The sequence below is a fragment of the Oryx dammah genome, unplaced genomic scaffold (assembly GCF_014754425.2).
Source record: "Oryx dammah isolate SB20612 unplaced genomic scaffold, SCBI_Odam_1.1 HiC_scaffold_28, whole genome shotgun sequence".
Lineage (NCBI taxonomy): Eukaryota > Metazoa > Chordata > Mammalia > Artiodactyla > Bovidae > Oryx > Oryx dammah.
Window position 1 is genome coordinate 20,062,099 of NW_024070212.1, and position 21,198 is coordinate 20,083,296.

Sequence of the window (21,198 nt, forward strand, 5' to 3'; positions counted from 1 at the left end):
GGATTGGGATGAAAACTGACCTTTTCCAGTCCTGTGGCCACTGCTGAATTTTCCAAATTTGTTGGCAAACGAGTGCAGCAATTAAACAGCATCATCGTTTAGGATTTGAAATAGCTCAGCTGGAATTCTACCACCTCCACTAGCTTTGTTTGCAGTGATGCTTCCCAAGTCCCTGTGTTGACTTCGCACTCCAAGATGTCTGGCTCTAGCTGAGTGATCACCCCATCCCGGTTATCTGTGTCATGAAAATCTTTTTTTATAGTTCTCCTGTGTATTCTTGCCACTTCTTCTTAATATCTCTTGCTTCTGTTTCCGTCCTTTATTGTGCCCATCTTTGCATGAAATGTTCCCTTGGTATCTCTAATTTTCTTGAAGAGATCTCTAGTCTTTCCCATTTTAATTGTTTTGCTCTATTTCTTTGCACTGTTCACTTGGGAAGGCTTTCTTATCTCTCCTTGCTATTCTCTGGAACTCTGCATTCATTTGGGTGTATCTTTCCTTTTCTCTGCCTTTTGCTTCTCTTCTTTTCTCAGCTATTTATAAGGCCTCTTCAGACAACCATTATGAGCATTTTTCTTTTCTTTTTCTTGGGGATGGTTTTGATCAAGGCCTCCTGTACAGTGTTGCAAACCTCCATCCATAGTCCGCCAGGCACTCTGTCTATCAGATCTAATCCCTTGAATCTGTCACTTCCACTGTATAATCAGTCGTAAGGGATTTGATTTAGGTCATACCTGAATGGCCTAGTGGTTTTCCCTACTTTCTTCAATTTAAGTCTGACTTTGGCAATAGAGCTTCTCCATCTCCGGGCTGCAAAGAATAGAACCAGTGTGGTTTTGGTATTGACCATCTAGTGATGTCCGTGTATAGAGTCGTCTCTTGTGTTGTTTGAAGAGAGTGTTTATGACCGGCACGTTCTCTTGGCAAAACTCGGAGGGAGAATCAGAGAAGAGCATGAAAGAGAGAAAAGCCCAAACTTCTGTTGGTGTCCACAAATAAAACAGCAAAACCCGTGTGCACGTTGTGTATTGTAACCGTAGAGTGTAAGTGCTGCACTGTGGCAGCAGCCACCTTGGTTCAGATCCGGGCTAAGGCAAGGTAGTGTCTATAGCCTGTCTTGCCATTTGCCTTTTTTCTTTTTCTTAGTTTGACTTATAGTTGATTTTCAATGTTGTGTTTGTTGCAGGTGTACGACAAAGTGATTCAGTTATACACACATATCCATCTTGTTTTGGTTCAGATTATTTTTCCTTACAGATTATTACAAAATATTGAGTATAGGTCCCTGGCTATACCCTAGGTGCCTGTTGGTTATCTGTTTTCTGCATAGTAGTAGTGTGTATATGTTAATCCCACACTTCTAATTTGTCCCTCCCCCTTTCCCCTTTAGTAACCATAATGTTGTTTTCTATGTCGGTGGGTTTATTTCCGTTTTGTACATATGTTCATTTGTATCAGTTTTAGTTTTGTTTTTTAGATTTCTCATATAAGCGACGTCATATGATATTTGTCTTTCTCTGCCTGGCTTACTTCACTAGGATGACAATCTCTTGGTCCATTCATGTTGCTGTAATTGGCATTACTTCATTCTTTTAATTTATTTATTTTTTGGGTTGAATAATATTCTATCCATTTACTTTTAATTCCAGCACCAGCTAGGCCCCCTAGCAGTGGTGGGACAGCAGAATTTGCCACTGGCCTGGGAGCAAAATGCAGCAAGAAGAGGAGTAAATCCCACAGCGCACAAACCTGCCAGTCAAAGCAAAACCTAGAACAACTGCTTGTCTCACTGTTGAGCAGGACACATCCCCAAAGTTTAAAGACTGCCCTTCATGGAGCCTTGTCTGTAGTTTACACTAACAAAATAACACGGTCATTGTTGTTGTTGTTTTCCGGTAAAGATATTTCTAATATCAGTGAGGTTTTTCTTACACTAAAGGAGAAGGCGTATTTAAGAGGTTTACAATAAAATGCAAACTAGTCATCATGGTCTAGACCGGCTCCTTTCCGTCCACCATCCACTGATTTTTACAGAAACAGCAAGTCATTGAACTATAGGCACAGTTTGTTGAATTTTTGCACACGTAATCAGCACCCAGATCAAGGTGTAGAAAATTTCCCCCACCCTTGAAATGTCACTTGAGCCACTTTCTAGGCAATTCCTACACTAGATCGCTTATTTTATTACCATTCTGAGGTCCACCGCAATAGTGTACTGCTGCCTGCTCTTGAAATTCAAATGAAGGAAGCTACATTTTTGGGAACTGACTTTGCTTTCATGCAACATTTTGTTCATTAACCATATTCATAGTGTTATACCTACTTCATTACTTTTGGTATTATTGGAGTAATTTTGTTAGGGTTTTTTGGTGTTAACTGGTGTTCTTGGTGAATATTCCATACCAAGTTTTTGTATATCGTGCATTCATAGAAGTACTACAGTTGCTGGGTCATGACGTAGGTACAAGATTAACTGTATTAGAAACTGCCAACGGTCTTCTAGAATGATTTTGAACTGACTACTACAGGTGCAGTTGCTCCACATTTGTCGGCACTTAGTGTACGAATTTTTAAAAAAGCAGTCATGCTGGAGGCTGTGTAATGATATCTCTTTATAAGTATGACGTTTATTTCCCGAATGAGTAAATATGTCAAGAGTATTTTCTTATAGCTTTTGGTCATTAAAATATTACCTTTGTGATCCCTGGCTTAGGCTTCACAGGAAAAGGGAACCAGGTGCTGTGGTCCGTCGATGAGGTGTAGATGGAGTTTCCTAAGTGTCTCTCAGAGACAGAGACCCAGGCTCAGGGTATTCCCAGTGTCGACAGGTTTAGATCCAATGACTGGCCCGGCAATAGTGGATGTGCCCAGCCTCCCAGGCTTTTACCATCTCCACCCACTTTCAGTTGAGCAAGTGCAGAACATGTTTCTAAAATATTCTCTTTCAACCTATTCCTTCACATTCATTTCCCTGAGTACTCTGAACAGCCAATTCATCTCACTACCATAAAGGGAAAACTGTTATCAGCAGCATAAGCAGATGGGTCATGTAAAAATCAACATCAGAATATCAATAGGATGGTGATCCAGGGAAATGCCCTGACTCTCCAGCTGCTGTTGTTTGGAATCCCCGTGGTCTCTACCAGGTAGTGGGCGGGCACCCTTTTCCCTTGGAAGCTCGCTCAGAAGACCTGTTAGGACAAATGTTATGCCCACTGTAGGGCAAGAGGTGAGCGAGGGAGCGCGGCTGGTGGATGGGGGCCAAGGGTGTGGACGAAGCCTGCCGAGGCAGCGAGGCAGCGGTAGCTGAGGCAGCAACAGTGGCTGTGCGTGTATGTGGTTCGGAAGAGCTGATGAAAGGCGGTGAGTCCGGTGGGTGAGAGTGTGCTCTGCCTGTGTGAGGAGGGGCGGGAGGATTGGGAGATCTTTGCTAGAATGACTTGGCAGGGAGTGATTTGGTAAGGGTGGGTGAGGGGAGGAGGGGGACCCTGAGTGAAAGATGGTGGCCCGAGGGGTCCATGCTTATAGTTAGCTGGCAGCAGAGATACGGTGATCCTGAAGGTGCTTTCTCCAATGGAACGTCTTGTCCCTTGTTGTCTTCCCGGCGTTCTGACCTCTGTGATTTCCCTACTAGGGTGAAACTTACTTCAGAATTTCTGCTTGATAATCCCTATGTAGTAAAATGTCTATATTCATTCAGGTGAACTGAGGAAAGGACAGACTCAATAGTTTAAAGTAGCAGGGGATGGATAGGCATTACCTGGAAAACGTGTCAAAGGGCTTCATCCATGTATCAAAGTGTATCTTCCATACCTGGTTGATAAAAACATTTTGTACGTCTTAAAAACATGTTTTTGGTACGTCTTGATCTTGGTGATTATTTCACATCAAATAGCTGTTCATTAATGATTTGTGCCTCTTATTCTGTGAATACACCTTAATAATTTTTTCTTCTTGGATAGAACGGGCCGTCACATGTTGGAGAACCCAGCGTAGACTATTACCGTGTTGAAGAAAAAGAAGTCAGACGCCACGTGTAACACGGAGGTCATGCCGTGACTCGGATTCGAACCGAGGTTGCTGCGGCCACAACGCAGAGTACTAACCACTATACGATCACGGCGTGCCACATACCAAGCGATGAGAACGGTCTGTAATGTCTGTCCTTTGACGTAAACTGATTTCGATCGTTGCGCTGCTTTGTTCTTGGAAATTGCAGGGATTCGTTTTCTCTCTTTCCTGCTCGATCATCGGTTTCCCCGCTCTTCCTCTCAATTCTGATCTGTTATGACAAAAGGGAACAAAATCAAACCAGACACCAATTCTCATCTCCCCGGATGCGGCACGTTCCTTCTGGGAAGTCTGGCTGTCCTCGTCCCCACCTCGCCGGCTTCTTTTCCAGCTCTTCGCACTCGTCCCTTTGGATCCACCTTCCCCATTAGCTGGTTCCGGCTCCCGCCCCACCGACCGCGGCCGAGCCGAGGGAAGGCAACACCAGCGGTGCAGACGGTCGGGTGAAGGCGGAGCAAAGAACCGAAAGAACCAGTACGGAGCCCACCCGGTGTCCAGCTTCCCCTCTGGGCCCCTCGGCTCCGGCCCGGGGCGTCTCTGGCGCGTTTCTGCCCTCGGAAATGTGTGTGGCTCCACCGGTCGTGGAAGCGGATGATTACCCATCGATGGGGATGAGAAGTATCTTACTCGAGCGTGTCTCTGTGGCGCCATGTTAGTGCCTTTGGCTGTTCACGGAAAGGTTGGTTGTTCTGAACACACCTTGGGAAAGCCTTCCCTGAAACACTGAAAAGCTGTGTGGTTCTTTCTACGCTGCGCAACCTTTCCGGGAAAGGCAAAAGGGCTCCTCTACTGCTACCCTCCTGTCCGGCGTCTCTGATGCACAGGAGGTTGGCTAGGCCACTGGGAGTCCAGAATTTCCTGAAGCAGTGAAACCAGTAACCATATTTCTTTACGCTTCTCCTTTACTGAGCATGTAACAAATCCACTGTTCTGTTTTTTAATCAGTTACATATTTCTATAGAGATTTATATTAAAAATCTTTTATTTTCCCCATACAGATACCATTTCTCTTTTCCTTCCTCCCTGTGCGTACATCCAGATTTCCATGTGGTGGTGCTCTTCCTGGAGGATTCCTTTAGCATTCCTTGTATAGTGGGTCTGCTGCTGCTGAAGTCTTTCAGCATTTGTATGTCTGTAATGGTCATTATTCACCTTCATATTGAAGGACTTTAAAGGTGGCTAGTGAATAGAATTCCACCTTGACTTTTTTGGCTTCTGTCCTTTGAAGAGGCTGCTCCACTGTCTTATAACTTCCATGCTTCTCTCTCCTCCTCTCTCTCTTTTTCGTCTTTATTAGATTTGTTACAATATGGCTTCTGCTTCATGTTTTTATTTTTATTATTATTATTTTTTGCCATGAGGCCTGTTGTGTCTTAGCTCTGCAACCAGGGATCCAACTCACACCAAGAAGGCAAAGTCTTAACCACTGGACCACCTGGGAAGTCCCTCACATCTATGCTTCTGATGAAATCTGACATGTGTACTTTTGTTTCTATATGTATCCGGTCTTTTTCCTCTGGTCCCTCGGGGACTGTATGCTTTCTCAATGGCTTTGAGCACTTTAATTATGATGCGACCAGATGTGTTTTTTCCGTGCTGTTGTGCTCATTCATTTTGTTCCTTTGGCTCCTTGGATCGGTGGGTTTATAATCTTTACTACGATTGGAATTATCTGACATTGTTCCTCCAAAGACTGTTTCTCGTCCCTGGGTATTTTCAGGAGCATCAGTCACCCATGTATCAGGTCTTTCAATGATGTGCTACCATTCAATGGGCAGTGCTAAAGAATGTTCAAAGTACTGGACGATTGTGCTCACTTCCCATGCTAGTAAGGTTATGCTCAAAATCCTTCAAGCTAGGCTTCAGCATTCAACTTGAATCGAGAAATTCCAGATGTACAAGCTGGGTTTAGAAAAGGCAGAGGAAGCAGAGATCGAATTGCAAACAGTTGCTGGATCATAGACAAAGCAAGGGAATTCCAGAAAAAAACATCTACTTCTGTTTCTTCCACTTCACTAAAGCCTTTGACTGTGTGGATCATAACAAACTGTGGAACACTCTAAAAGAGATGAGAGTACCAGACCATCTTACCTGTCTCCTGAGAAACCTGTATGCAGGTCAACAAGCAACAGTTAGAACCTTATACGGATCAACTGACTGGCTCAAAATTGAGAAAGGAGTACCTCTAGGCTGTTTACTGTCTCCCTGTTTATTTAACTTGTATGCAGAGCACATCAGGGGAAATGCCAGGCTGGAGGAGTTACAAGCTGGAATCAAGATTGCTGGGAGAAATATCAGCAACCTCAGGTATGCAGATGACACCACTCTAGTGGCTGAAAGCAAAGAGGAACTACAGAGCCTCTTGATGAGAGTGAAAGAGGAGAGTGAAAAAGCCAGCTTAAAACCCAATATTAAAAAAACTAAGACCATGGCGCCCAGCCCCATCACTTCATGGCAAATAGAAGGGGGAAATGTGGAAGCAGTGACAAATTTTCTGTGCTTGGGCTCTAAAATCACTGTGGATGGTGACTGCAGCCACGAAATTAGAAGACACCTGCTTCTTGGAAGGAAAGCTATGACAAACCTAGACAGTGTATTAAAAAGCAAAGACATCACTTTGCCCACAAAGGTCCATATAGTCAAAGCTGTGATCTTTCTTGTAGTCATGTACCAATGTGAGAGGTGGACGATAAAGAAGGCAGAAGGTTGAAGAACTGATGCTTTTGAACTGTGGTGCTAGAGAAGACTCTTGAAAGTCCCTTGGATGCTGAGGAGATCAAACCAGTCAATCCTAAAGGAAATCAACCCTGAAAACTCATTGGAAGGATGATGCTGAAACTCCAATACTTTGGCCACCTGATGAGAAGAGCAGACTCCTTGGAGAAGTCCCTGACGCTGGGAAAGTTTGAAGGCAGAAGGAGAAAAGGGCAACAGAGGATGAGATGGATGGCATCACCGACTCAACGAACACAAACTTGGGCAAACTCTGAGAGATACTGAGGGACTGGGAGGCCTGGAGTGCTGCAGTCAATGGAGTCACAAAGAGTCAAACGCAGGTTAGCAACGGAAAGACGACGACTATTCAATGACACTATGTTCATTAAAAGCATTTTATTTTGACAGTGAGTTTCCATTTGGATATTGTGAGCAGTTTTTCATTGCTTTGTGTTCCATAATCTTGTTTTTGTTGTTTTCTGCCATGTCTAATCTGCTCTTCAATCTGGTGAATTTATTGCATTGGATGTTATAGTTTTCAGCTCTAAAGTTTGATTTTTCTTGCCATTTTTGTATGTTCTATGTTTCTAATTAGCATTTTGGACATATGTATGCCATCATGATAACTGTTAAAGTCTTCTCTGCAGATTTTTACATTGTGTCCCTTCTGGTTCAATTTCATTCATTCATTCGTCTCCTCCTTACCTGTCATTTTCCTGCCTCTTTGCATGACTGGCATCCTTTGATTGGAGGCCAAGCATTGTCAGCATTTCCCATTTGGGGCACTGGCTATTTTGGTATTCTTACGAATCTTCTTGAGTTTTATCTGGGGTACATTTGAGTGACTTGTAAATGGTTTGATCCCTTTGGATCTTCCTTTCATGATTTTTTAGGTAGGTCAGTCTAGAGCTGCTTATTCCCAATACTGTAACAAGAGTTTTCTGAATGTTCTTCCCAATGGCCCATGAGTGAGGAGTAGTCCAGTCTGTCTGGGGGGATCGAATACAATTGCTTGTCCCGTGTGAGCACCAGGCATTGCACCAGGATCTTTTTAAAAGGTTCTTTCCTTGGCCTCAGGCACTTTCTTCATAAGATACCCCATCAGGACTCTGCTGAGTACTCGAGGGAGACCCTTTCATATCCCAGCATTCTCTCTCTCTCCCACTCTCTCTCATCACTGGACCTTTCTTCATGTTTCTTTCTTTTATTATTAACTTTTATTGAAGTATAGCTGTTTTACGATGTTGTGATAATAGCAAAGAGAATCAGCTATACATATATTCCCCTCTTTTTTTTGGATTTCCTTCTCATTTAGGTAACCACAGAGCATCCAGTATTTCCCTATACCACAGAGTAGGTTCCCGTTTGTTATTTACTGTATACATAGCATCAATAGCGTATACAGGCAAATCCTTAACTTTCCAGTTCCCCCCTTGATATCCATACCTTTGTTTTCTACATCTGTGCCTCTACTTCTTCTTTGCAAATAAGAATCACTGGATCTTTGTCCTGTGAACTCCAGCTGCCTTGCTCTTCACCAACACTCAGCTTCTTGAGTCCAGTGGATTGACCTCAAATCCTCCTCTTGGTGCCGAGCCTGGGAACTCACTGAAAGCAGGAAGCCGGGCCCATGGCAAGACTCATCTTGTTTGTTTGTCACCTCTCAGGGCTTGCTATCTTTTGCTGCCTGATTTCCAGTGTCTTAGAAGCTAGTATTTCATGTGTGTTGTTTTTTTTTTTTTTTTTTGGCTTTTTGTTCCTTTGAGAGTGGGACAAAGGTGGAGAGTGAGATTTAGGAAGGAGGGTTAATCTGATTTCTGTCACTGCACCTTTGCTAGAAACTGAAGGCATCTCTTTCTGTTCTTAGTTTTCCCTAAATAGATGTGCTAATTTATATTCCAATGTATTTTGCCGACTCAAGGAAAGAGTCTTTTTCTTCACGGTCTTGCCATCACAAGAAATTGTCAATACACCCATCTGTTACTCTAACAAAGGGATTTGTGCCCTACTGACTGAACTTAGCGGCAGGTACAACGAAAAGACAATGTGTGCATTTCCCAGAGATTGCACATATTCAGCAGCTAAACTTCCAAGCTGATTGGAAAGTATTCTAATAATTGTAACTGTTTTCAGTGGTGACCAAGTCATTGAGTCCAGACAAGACCAGCCAGAATGACTCTGGAGAGCCTCTTGCAGAGCAGCTTATGGATTACAGGAGTTAAAAAAAAAAAAAAAAAAAAAAGCCCACTGGTCCCAGACATTTACCCTCTTCCCTTCCCTTTATGATTTGCATTTTGGCTTTGGTTGGATGCACACAATCTAATGTGGGGTCTCCCTCCAACATACAGGTACATTTGCAAGCCCGAGACTCTCTGTATGATATCTCGACGGTACATGGCTACATCCAGAAAAATTATCTCATTTGAGACAAATTGTTGCAAGCTACAGAATCCTGCACCGGTAATACATCTTGTACAAACCTGGATCCTTAGAGTTCTTGGTTCTCCTTCCACCGATTCCTCAGTTGAAGCTCAGGAGGAAACAAGAGCTCTTTGGATTTTCCGTACTCAGTCGAGGATGTCTCTGGGTTCTAGGACATTTCTCTCTGCCCCTCTCTCACCCTCTTGGAGTGTGTGCCCTTCTGTCTCTCTCTGTCCCTTATACTCTAGGCTGCTGTGGATCTTACCCACTTTCTATCCTCCTCATCAGTTTTCTGCAAATGTGCATTAGGAGTCCTTCAGTCAGCAAGCACTTACTAGGTGCTCACCAGGTCCCAGGCCCTTCTCCAGGAAAACTGGCATCAGGAGCAAAGTCAAGGTCCCACTCCTTGGTGCATTCACACCAGGAGGCATCAAGAATAAGAATCTCACTCACACATACACACACACAGATACAATCACAGCAGGAGAACAACCTGTCATGTTCTCAGGTTCATCTGCCTGCCAGCACCTAAGGACCCCAGCAGTGGGTAAAAAAAAGAATTACATAGCACATGGAAAAATGGTGACTTGAGATCTAGAAGGCAGGTAACTAAGAATCAGGAATTTTTAACAAATAAATGAGTACCTCATGTAAACAACAGGTCCTTACTTCTCAGCTTAGAGAGTCCATGTGTTGTATGGACTCAAGTGACATTATGGTTACACTCAGGAATATCTCCTAAAGGTACCCACACATTCTCTTAAGCTGTTAACGTATAGCCCCTCTATATATAATCTATAAAAATATGGGCAGCATTATATTTAAACAGTGTTTTGTTATTTCTACCTTAAATATAATAGAAATTCTCCAGGCAAAGATTATACATTAATTCAACCAATTTAATGTCAGTCAAAGAACTTAAAGTTAATGATAGATCTTAAAATCATAAATTGAGCTGAATCGTGGCAGATAAATGCTACTTAGAAGTACATATTAGATGATAGCTAAAAACATTGACCCCAAATTGAAAGGGGAATAATTAAGTCACTATGATTTTGAGACTCAAAAGACTTAATCCTGATTTAAAAGATATTATAGGGCATATTTAATTTACTGGGACACATAATTTTAAACTTTATAAATAATAATAAATCTGAAAGTCACCTCTCAGAGCTTGCTATCTTTTGCTGCCTGATTTCCAGTGTCTTAGAAGCTAGTATTTCATGTGTGTTTTTTTTTTGGCTTTTTGTTCCTTTGAGAGTGGGACAAAGGTGGAGAGTGAGATTTAGGAAGGAGGGTTAATCTGATTTCTGTCACTGCACCTTTGCTAGAAACTGAAGGCATCTCTTTCTGTTCTTAGTTTTCCCTAAACAGATGTGCTAATTTATATTCCAATAATTCTAATAATTCTAAAATTATTAAAGCAGTGTGGTGCGTACCAGGAGTCATCTCTGGGAGCATGACAGGACAAACATTTTCTATGTAATTATACATCAGCTATTAGAATTCTCTAGCGTGTTAAAAGTATTCGAGATTCATCCTTATTATCAACTTGAATTTCATTCTTGTTTGTAGCATGGAGAGCACTAATTTATCTAAAGCTAAACCTTTTTTATATTCCTGAGTTACATTTCAGCAAAACAAAGTTAAAGGAAAAAAAAAAGACCGACGTGGTTGCTATTCACTGAGATAGAAACGGTGGTTCAGAACTCCGCTTTGGAGAGAGGCTGAATGACATATGTGTTGGAAAGCAGGGTGCCTCTGTGCTTGAATTCAGACTGGACCTGGGACTGGGTCAAGGCCAGAACACAAGACTAAGCATTATTGTCCTAGGGCAGCCACCCAACCGACAGCACCCACACAGCAGTTCTGGGAAGCTTTTGAGAATATTCCCCTCGCTTTGCAGCCTTTCCCATCTGGTTCTCTCATCCTCCAACCACAGGGAAGGATTCTTCACCTCTGTGTCCTGACAGAACACTTTATGCTCCCTGCAGGGCACCGGGAGCCAGGCAGGAGCCAAGGGGGCAGCTGTACTGCCTCGATGGGTTTCTAGCAAAGGAGCGTGGAAATCCCATGGACAGAGGAGCCTGGTGGGCTAGAGTCCAAGGGGTCGCAAAGAGTTGGACAAGACTGAGCCAGTGAGCACGAGCACCCGGCGGTTCCACCACTCAGACGGATCCAAAGCACACCTGAGTGCCCGCCAAAGCAACCCGCAGGAGGCCAGAGGGCAGAGGGCAGCCGGTGCCGCGGAGGGCGGAGGATGAAAGCCTAGACCGTCCTACAAGCGCAGGGCATGACTGGCCTGCACTTGAGAAAGGCCTGAATAAACCTCCATCTAGGTTAGCCTTGCAAAGATCCTCTCTACAGCGGCATTGGTGGTTCAGTGGTAGAATTCTCGCCTCCCACGCGGGAGACCCGGGTTCGATTCCCGGCCAATGCATTGTGGTTGTGTTCCTTTTGGTCCTCGCTGGTGCAATACAGGAGACCTGGGCTGGGAGATTCCCCTGGAGAAGGAAATGGCAACCTACTGCAGTATTCTTGCCTGGAATAATCGGTCCAAGGGATGGCAAAAAGTCCAAAAGGACTGAGCGACTAACACATGTATACCTTCTCTACATCCTACAGAGAGCGGATTCCAGGTGCCTGAAGGGCCAAGAGGGCCCTCTTCCGGACGGTTAAAGCTGTTCCGTGGCCTTGGAAGACAGGTCCCACAGAAGTTAGCTTTGAGAGGGAGGCCAAAGGAAAGGAACAATCCCGAGATATCGGCACGTTACTATCAAGTGATGTCATAACTCTTATCCAAAGAAAGAATGTGATGTTAACTGGGCACTTAGGTACAGAATATAGGATGTTCGTATTCTTGCAAACTTTTGGTATCTTACAAAAGCTTTTGGTTTGGGATTTTAATGAATTTTTGGAACGGAAGCCTCACGTTCTCTTTGAATGGAAATTCTGTGAAGTAAGACTCTGGGTTTACGACGCCAGGAGAAAAGAGTGGAGGCCAGAGCTGGCCAGCCCAGGCTGTTCATGGCATCTCAGCTCCAACAGCCAGCCTGAGGTCCAGGACCCTGAGGCCCGCACTCAGCGGCATTTAGAAACTCTGTGCAGAAATGTTCTGCACTGGACCTTTAAGCAAAATACAGTCCCGATCTGGGCAGGAAGAGAGAGACTCGTGAGCGTGCAGACGCTGGAAGAAAGAAAGATTTCCCTGACCGGGAATCGAACCCGGGCCGCGGCGGTGAAAGCGCCGAATCCTAGCCACTAGACCACCAGGGAGCCGTAGGGAACTAGGCTTGTTTAGCCTGTCCAGGTGAAAGGTGAGTGGAAGATGACCCTTCAGAAAGTCAGCAAGCTGGAAAGGCAACGTCGCAGCGGCCCAGGGCTGTGTGCAGCTGTGCAAGGGCTCCCAGCCCTGCCCTCGCGGCTCATCGCCCTTCACGTCTCGTTTCCTGGGCGTCGCTTTTGCTCTGGGGCAAGGACACAAAGTAGCGGACTGGGTCCCTCCTGGTCTAGCGGTAGCGCTGCGTGCTGCCGAGCCCAGGTCTTGCTCTCTTTGTGAACCTCGGTTTTCTCTGTCGTCAGGCTCGGTGACGAGTGGCGGGGTGGTGAGCGGATCCGTCCACCTCCAGATCTCCTAGCGCTGAATAAAGAGACTTGCAGGTGGTCACCGACTCTTCCTCCAGCTGCGTCCCCTGCCGCGCCCCGTGCCTTTCGCGCCTGTTGGTTTTGCCAATGAGAAGGCACATCTCCGGGAGGGGAAAAAGAAGGAGGAAGCCTGTTCCCGCCCGGTTTCGAACCGGGGACCTTTCGCGTGTGAGGCGAACGTGATAACCACTACACTACGGAAACGGGACAATCTCTACTCCTGAACACTGTATCCATGAAATCCCGAGGTCCCGCCACCACGAACCACACCACCCACTCTTCAGACTCCAAGAGGAACCTTGAAGCCCCAAGCTCTCTCAGGCAGGGAGACGGCGGCTCCCGAGGGCCCTGCTTTAGGGTTCCCCCTCTCCCCTGAAGTGAGGCCCCTCGGGCCCCCACAGGTGGCCTTCGGGGCCCCGCGCCCAACGCAGAATCCTCAGATCCTCGGCTGCGCACCCTGAGTTCAGGGGTCGCCCCCGCCGACTCCCCAGCTCCCGGCAGCCGCGGGAGGCGGGGACGGTGGGTGCGCCCGAGCCCCAGGTGACCCCGAAACCCAGCGGTGTGGAAGCCGCCCCTCCCGGGCTGCGGACCCGCGCCTCGGTGGTCCTCTTCTCGGCGCCGGCGATCAGCGCTCCGGGCTCTCAGGAATGACCGACGCTTCCGGTCCACCCGGGACGCGCCCTCCCCGCGGTTCCTTTGCACCTGACTCCTGTGCTCTTTCTCTGAAAGTCCGTTGGGCGCATCACTTCTCCGGTGTCCTCCTGGCAAAAGGGAGTCTCTTTGGTGTTGCCTAAAATGGCACCCCCCACCGTCCCTGGGTGGCCTCGAACCACCAACCTTTCGGTTAACAGCCGAACGCGCTAACCGATTGCGCCACAGAGACAGCGGTACAGGATTCTTTTGGACTCTCTCTGGAGTAGACCTACTTAACGCATTCCTAGGGTGAGCGCTCAGTTCCCTGGAGAAACGGTGCCATTTTCCTGCCCCCTACCCGCCACAGATGCCAGCACCCCGGGAGAAACCGCCATCTAGGCCTCGAACCTTCCGGGTTTGAACCGAAATAGATCCAAGGACAGCTGAACACCCGTTGGGCTCCCATGATGGCTCTTCCCGTTTCCTCGCCTACACCCAACGAATGAGTTTGCCCCCCCTGGCAAAGGCCTCCGGGGCCGAGGTTGGGCTTCGGCTTCCTGCGTCCACCAGGCGGTTTCCACCAGAGTGGGCTTCCCTGGGGGCTCAGACCGTAAGAATCCGCCTGAAATGCAGGACACCCGGGGTCAATCCCTGGTTTGGGAAGATCCCCTGGAGGAGGGCATGCAACCCACTCCAGTATTCTTGCCTGGAGAATCCCCAAGGGCCGAGAAACCTGGCGGGCTAAGTCCACGGGGTCGCAAAGAGTCGGACAGGACTTAGCGACTAAGCACATTGGTCGCGGGGATGGTCGCCCTGTGTCAGCACGCCCAGGACAGAGTCTGGCACTCGCTGGGACGCTCCAGGACTTGGATGAATACATTGTCGTCTTTAGCCCTTCGTCCCATGAAGACCCCTGAGAATGGAAATACGGAATAGTTTTCGAAGTGAACAGTCCTGTTTTATTTTATTTTTTAATTTTTTAAATATAAATTTATTCATTTCAATTGGAGGTTAATCGCTTTACAATATTGTATTGGTTTTGCCATACATCAACATGAATCCACCACAGGTATACTTGTGTTCCCCATCTTGAACCCCCCTCCCTCCTCCCTCCCCATACCATCCCTCTGGGTCGTCTCAGTGCTCCAGCCCCAAGCATCCAGTATCTTGCATTGAACCTGGACTGGCGATTCGTTTCATATATGATATTATACATGTTTCAATGCCATTCTCCCAAATCATCCCACCCTCTTCCTCTCCCACAGAGTCCAAAAGACTGTTCTATACATCTGTGTCTCTTTTGCTATCTCGCATACAGGGTTATCGTTACCATCTTTCTAAATTCCATATATATGCGTTAGTATACTGTATGGGTGTTTTTCTTTCTGGCTTACTTCACTCTGTATAATCGGCTCCAGTTTCATCCACCTCATTAGAACTGATTCAAATGTATTCTTTTTAATGGCTGCGTAATACTCCATTGTGTATATGTACCACAGCTTTCTTATCCATTCATCTGCTGTTGGACATCTAGGTTGCTTCCATGTCCTAGCTATTATAAACAGTGCTGCGATGAACACTGGGGTACACGTGGCTCTTTCACTTCTGGTTTCCTCGGTGTGTATGCCCAGCAGTGGGATTGCTGGGTCATAAGGCAGTTCTATTTCCAGTTTTTAAAGGAATCGCCACACTGTTCTCCATAGTACCTGTACTAGTTTGCATTCCCACCAACAGTGCAAGAGGGTTCCCTTTTCTCCACACCCTCTCCAGCATTTATTGCTTGTAGACTTTTGGATCGCAGCCATTCTGATTGGCGCGAAATGGTACCTCATTGTGGTTTTGATTTGCATTTCTCTGATAATGAGTGATGGTGAGCATCTTTTCATGTGTTTGTTAGCCATCTGTATGTCTTCTTTGGAGAAATGTCGGTTTAGTTCTTTGGCCCATTTTTTTTTGATTGGGTCGTTTATTTTTCTGGAGTTGAGCTCCAGGAGTTGCTTGTATATTTTTGAGATTAGTTGTTTGTCAGTTGCTTCATTTGCTATTATTTTCTCCCGTTCTGAAGGCTGTCTTTTCACCTCGCCTAGAGTTTCCTTTGTTGTGCAGAAGCTTTTAAGTTTAATTAGGTCCCATTTGTTTATTTTTGCTTTTATTTCCAATATTCTGGGAGGTGGGTCATAGAGGATCCTGCTGTGATTTATGTCGGAGAGTGTTTTGCCTATGTTCTCCTCTAGGAGTTTTATAGTTTCTGGTCTTACGTTTAGATCTTTAATCCACTTTGAGTTCAGTTTTGTGTATGGTGTTAGAAAGTGTTCTAGTTTCATTCTTTTACACGTGGTTGACCAGTTTTCCCAGCACCACTTGTTAAAGAGATTGTCTTTAATCCGTTGTATATTCTTGCCTCCTTTGTCAAAGAGAAGGTGTCCATAGGTGTGTGGATTTATCTCTGGGTTTTCTATTTTGTCCCATTGATCTATGTTTCTGTCTTTGTGCCAGTACCATATTGTCTTGAGGACTGCGGCTTTGTAGTAGAGCCTGAAGTCAGGCAGGTTGATTCCTCCAGTTCTGTTCTTCTTTCTCAAGATTGCTTTGGCTATTCGAGGTTTTTTGTATTTCCATACAAACTGTGAAGTTATTTGTTCTAGCTCTGTGGAAAAGTACCGTTGGTAGCTTGATAGGGATTGCATTGAATCTATAAATTACTTTGGGTAGTATGCTCATTTTCACTATATTGATTCTTCCAATCCATGAACATGGTATATTTCTCCATCTATTAGTGTCCTCTTTGATTTCTTTCACCAGTGTTTTACAGTTTTCTATATATAGGTCTTTAGTTTCTTTAGGTAGATATATTCCTAAGTATTTTATTCTTTTTATTGCAATGGTGAATGGAATTGTTTCCTTAATTTCTCTTTCTATTTTCGCATTATTAGGGTATAGGAATGCAAGGGATTTCTGTGTGTTGATTTTATATCCTGCAACTTTACTATATCCATTGATTAGCTCTAGTAATTTTCTGGTGGAGTCTTTAGGGTTTTCTATGGAGAGGATCATGTCATCTGCAAACACTGAGAGTTTTGCTTCTTCTTTTCCAATTTGGATTCCCTTTATTTCTTTTTCTGCTCTGATTGCTGTGGCCAAAACTTCCAAAACTGTGTTGAATAGTAATGGTGAAAGTGGGCACCCTTGTCTTGTTCCTGACTTTAGGGGAAATGCTTTCAATTTTTCACCACTGAGGATAATGTTTGGCGTGGGTTTGTCAAAAATGGGCTTGTCATATGTAGCTTGTATTAGGTTGAGGTATGTTCCTTCTATTCCTGCTTTCTGGAGAGTTTTTATCATAAATGGATGTTGAATTTTGTCAAAGGCTTTCTCTGCATCTATTGAGATAATCATATGGCTTTTATTTTTCAATTTGTTAATGTGGTGTATTACATTGATTGGTTTGCGGATATTGAAGGATCCTCGCATCCCTGGGATAAAGCCCACTTGGTCGCGGTGTATGGTCTTTTTAATGTGTTGTTGGATTCTGATTGCTAGAATTTTGTTAAGGATTTTTGTATCTATGTTCATCAGTGATATTGGCCTGTAGTTTTCTTTTTTGTGTGGCATCTTTGTCAGGTTTTGGTATTAGGGTGATGCTGGCCTCATAGAATGAGTTTGGAAGTTTACCTTCCTCTGCAATTTTCTGGAAGAGTTTGAGTAGGTTTTAAACGCCTTTATCCCGGTTTTTGGATTTCGCAGCGCCCCATTGGGTGGGCAACGGAAAGGTCTCCGGAGCACTGCCTGCCGGGTGGAGCGCCCAGCTGGGTAGGCTGCGTTCTGTGGGGTCCACCTGGGAGCGGGAAAGGGCGAAAACCAAGCGGGGAAGGCGGGTTTGTGGGGAGGTCATTGAGACCTCCCAGGAGACTTGGGCCAGGATCCCTAGAGGTGAACATTGCTTCAGTCCGGTAGTAGAGTGGGGAAGGAGGGAGAGGGCTGGCAGACCCAAGAATGAAGGAGGCAAAAGGAGAGGGGAGGAAGGAGAGAATAAAAGAATTTGTGCTTCTACCCTTCCCTCCTCCCTCTCTTGCCTTCTCGCCTCTTCTTGGTCTTCTCCCCATCCCTACAGCTGAGAAATCTTGACACACCCCCTTTTGAGAAGAAAGACCCAACTAAGCTGTGCTCACGTGCACAAATTCTGGGTTGTAAAAATAGTGCTGTCCTTATGTGCCCTTAGGGGCTTCCCTGCCGGTTCGGACGGTAGAGCATCCGTCTGCAATGCGGGAGACCCAGGTTTGATCCCTGCATCGGGAAGATCTCCTGGAGAAGGAAATGACAACCCACTTACTCCAGTATTCTTGCCTGGAAAATTCCATGGATGGAGGCGCCTGGTGGGCTACGGTCCATGGGGTCCCAGAGAGTCACACAGGGCTGAGCGACTTCACTTTATGTGGCCTTCGACAAATTAAAGAAAACTTCTTGTGTTTCCCTTCTTGCTGCTGTAAAAATGGGAGCAATGAGAGCATTTTACTTCATTCTGTTGTTGTCAGGTGTGCCTGTGTTTAGAAACTACTGGATCTAATGTCAAAAGCAGAGAAATCATAAATATTGTCATTATCCTCAGAATCTTTTGACAAACCCTTACCCTTATTTATTTCACCTTGAATTAGCTTGCTGCTTCTAGATTTTGAGTAAACAGAATCAAGACAAAGTTTCCCATGATTGCTCTTGCAGTTTGCTCTGCTGTAGCTCGGCCGCCCTTCATCGCCAGTTCTCTGCTTGCAGGTCAGGGACCGATGTGCAGGCTGGAGGAAATGGGAAGAAAACACACCTCCACCCATCCCAGTTCTAACCTCACCTGATTCTGTCCTTGCCCCTTGTGAGAGCCCGGTTCTCCAGGTTTCCTGGCCATTCTGTGATCTCTCAACATACTTTCCAGGGATTTCTTTTTTTTTTTTTTTCTTTTTCTTTTTCTTTTTTTTTGTTTTGTGTTTTGAGTCACACCAATGACTTTTACTTAGTGGAAGAAGGGTTGGTGAAGATGTGTGGGTGGCTCTTTAAATATCTCTCTTTACATTTTCAAGAATAACTTTATTCTATTAAAATACCTTTTATTCTTTCTATTCCCCTAAAAGGGCAACAGAGCAGATCATACTCTGAAAAGCAGGTGGGGTATGATGCAAGCTGTCTTGGGGAGCAGCTGAATCAACCACCCACCTGAGTCACTCAGCATCTGCAGACTCTCTTACAGGTACCGTTCCTGGGCCTGTTGACTTGGGACTCAAAAAACACAGCAGCGTCGGTAGTCGTGGTGTGGAAGCAAAGGGTTATTTGAGCGCTTTTTCAGACAGGGTGGGCAGGTACGCTTCTCCACGGTCTTCCTTCCTAGAGCTCCTTTTTTCCTCCACTTTCTTGCAAGACCTCACTTCCAGAAACTGGCCTTCTCTCTCATTTCTCTCCTTTCTGCTCTCAGGTCCCAAAGAGACGGAACGTTTGGTTCTAAAGCACAGTTGCTGTTCAAAGGAGTCTGAAAATGACTGAATTTTGGAATGGGATCTTCCTTTCGATTCCAATGGCTCCTTGAATGACCCATCTCCTGAGCACTTTCTGTGATCCCACACATTGAAATCCCTGGTCCTCGTAAGAATACCTTCTAGGATGGCTGGCAGATGACATTCTGGGAAGCACAGGAAGTGGGCAGGGCAGGGAGCTTTTCCTGTAACTGGCCTCTCGTGATCCACGGTGGTCCCAGAGTCCTCGCTCATCCTCCTCTATCCAGCCGTGACCCCAGAAGCTGCTCATCCATTTGGCAAAAGACACATCATCATCATCATCATCATCTTTGTGCTCCATGTAAAGGCGCTTCAGAATATCCAAGGCCTGTCCCTAAATAGGTCTTGGAGGAAGTACCTGGCATGCCTTGAGGGGTCCCATGGGTAGGTCAAGGCAGAGTGCAGATGGAGAAGAGCAGGGCAGGAAAGATGGGAACTCTGGGTCTTCTCATTTCTACCCACTCATTTCGATGTCATCGCTCTCGTAATTGGTGCAGAAGGGGAGTCGCAGGGACCCGGTTCAAGCTGTTTCAACTGGAGCCAACCTAGATTTCCACCGAGTCTGATTTCTGCCATCTGCCGTTGCCCTCAATAACCTCAAATTCTTCCAAACTAAAATCTGGCGATGGTAGAGCTAAGAAGACTGGTGATATCGGGCTATCTTCCGCTTTTGGCTCTTTCCTCCCACATTTTTAAAAGTCCTTCCAACCCGATGGTTCCCCAGGACAGGCGCACAGACAGCCGAGCTAATGGCCGCAGGGCTCTAAGCAGCGCCAACGTGGTGCTAACGAGAAAACCCAGGGATTTCTTTTCTTCCTATATCAGTCAGAGTCCATTTCAGGTCCTTGTACCCATAAACCTTGACCCTTCTTCATGTTCTCCCGGTGGAGCACTTTGTGCTGTTCTTTACCACTCAACATCTTGAGTTTCCAAGAAGTTCCATCTTCTCACCGTGGAGCTGTGAACTTCCTCCTCATAACAAGAGCCTCCCGCCTCCCCTTCGCCTCCTTCCTCCTTGAGTCAATCTCTGTCCAGTCTCTGGAGACAAAATACATCTCCAGGCAACACTGGGCTTCTTTCTGACTCTGTTTTTTGGCTGGCTGAAAACAGGTGCTATTTTTTTCTGTTCTGTGTATCGGATTAGGGAAGAAACAGTTTTAGGATACTATGCAGAAGTAAAGATTATCACTCTGAGCCATGATAGGATTTATATCTATTCTACATGTAAATATTTAGTCTGGTGGTATTTTGTGTTCATAAATACTGTCTATACTTAAGACAACTTGGATGTACATCCTCTATGATTCAGCAATCAGTGCTCTTGGGTACCTTGATGTTTGTACGCCTTTTTTTAAACTGCAATTTCTGGGTTTGATATGTTAAGAAATGGGGGAGAAACTGACTTGACCGACCTGACCAAAGAGTCTGCGACTGCCTAAGTGTCAGAGCCGTGCCTCATGTCCTCCACCACATGCGGTTGATCTTCAGTCACCCCAGGTGAGTATGGGGCTTTCCTGGTGGGCCAGCAGGTAAAGAATCTGCCTGCAATGCAACAGACCCGGGTTAAGTCTCTGATTTCAGAAGATCCCCTGGAGAAGGGAATGGCCACCCACTCCAGTATTCTTGCCTGGAGAATCTCTTGGACAGTGGAGCCCGGCAGGCTACCGTCTGTGGGGTCGCAAAGAGATGGACGCGACTGAGCGACCTTGACTTCACTTTTAGGTGAGTATAGCTGGTTTGTCTGACTGTTGTATGTAAATAGTTATTCTTACTTACATGGTAAATCTAAAAAATAGACGCTTGTTGTGAGAATAACTTACCCCTCTCCAAATCAGAAATATATGAAGAAGAAGAGTTCTCCTGCCTCCATTCCCACTCCACCGCTGACACACTTTGTACGTTACGTGTAACAGGTGGTGGCCGCTTAGGAGTGTGATCAGCGCTGTGAGAAAACTAAGGGACCCAGGAAACCCCGCCTCCTGCCCTGACAACCTTCTGCCCTCTCTGGGCTAAGGGAAAAGGGTGAAGGCAAAGAAAAGGAAAATAACACTCTTATTTGCAGAAATTTTACCTCAGGATGGGACACTCTGGTTAACCTAGGCAGACTGTGCGGTTGGTGATGGAGAGCTAAGGGGGGTCCTCCCTGGCACAAAACCCAAAGTGGATTTCACCTCATTTT

General features: G+C 45.6%; 5 non-coding genes and 1 pseudogene across 5 annotated transcripts; 1 reads left to right on the forward strand and 5 right to left on the reverse strand.

Moving 5' to 3' along the window:
- Positions 1-4,051: 4,051 nt before the first annotated feature.
- Positions 4,052-4,123, reverse strand: TRNAH-GUG. Its single transcript has one exon. It is a non-coding gene; the product is annotated as a tRNA-His (tRNA).
- Positions 4,124-11,576: 7,453 nt separating this feature from the next.
- Positions 11,577-11,647, forward strand: TRNAG-CCC. Its single transcript has one exon. It is a non-coding gene; the product is annotated as a tRNA-Gly (tRNA).
- A 764-nt stretch (positions 11,648-12,411) lies between these two features.
- TRNAE-UUC lies at positions 12,412-12,483 on the reverse strand. Its single transcript has one exon. It is a non-coding gene; the product is annotated as a tRNA-Glu (tRNA).
- A 500-nt stretch (positions 12,484-12,983) lies between these two features.
- On the reverse strand, positions 12,984-13,056 carry TRNAV-CAC. Its single transcript has one exon. It is a non-coding gene; the product is annotated as a tRNA-Val (tRNA).
- Positions 13,057-13,661: 605 nt separating this feature from the next.
- Positions 13,662-13,735, reverse strand: TRNAN-GUU. Its single transcript has one exon. It is a non-coding gene; the product is annotated as a tRNA-Asn (tRNA).
- Positions 13,736-18,409: 4,674 nt separating this feature from the next.
- On the reverse strand, positions 18,410-19,558 carry LOC120855953 (annotated as a pseudogene).
- Between the last annotated feature and the right edge of the window lie 1,640 nt (positions 19,559-21,198).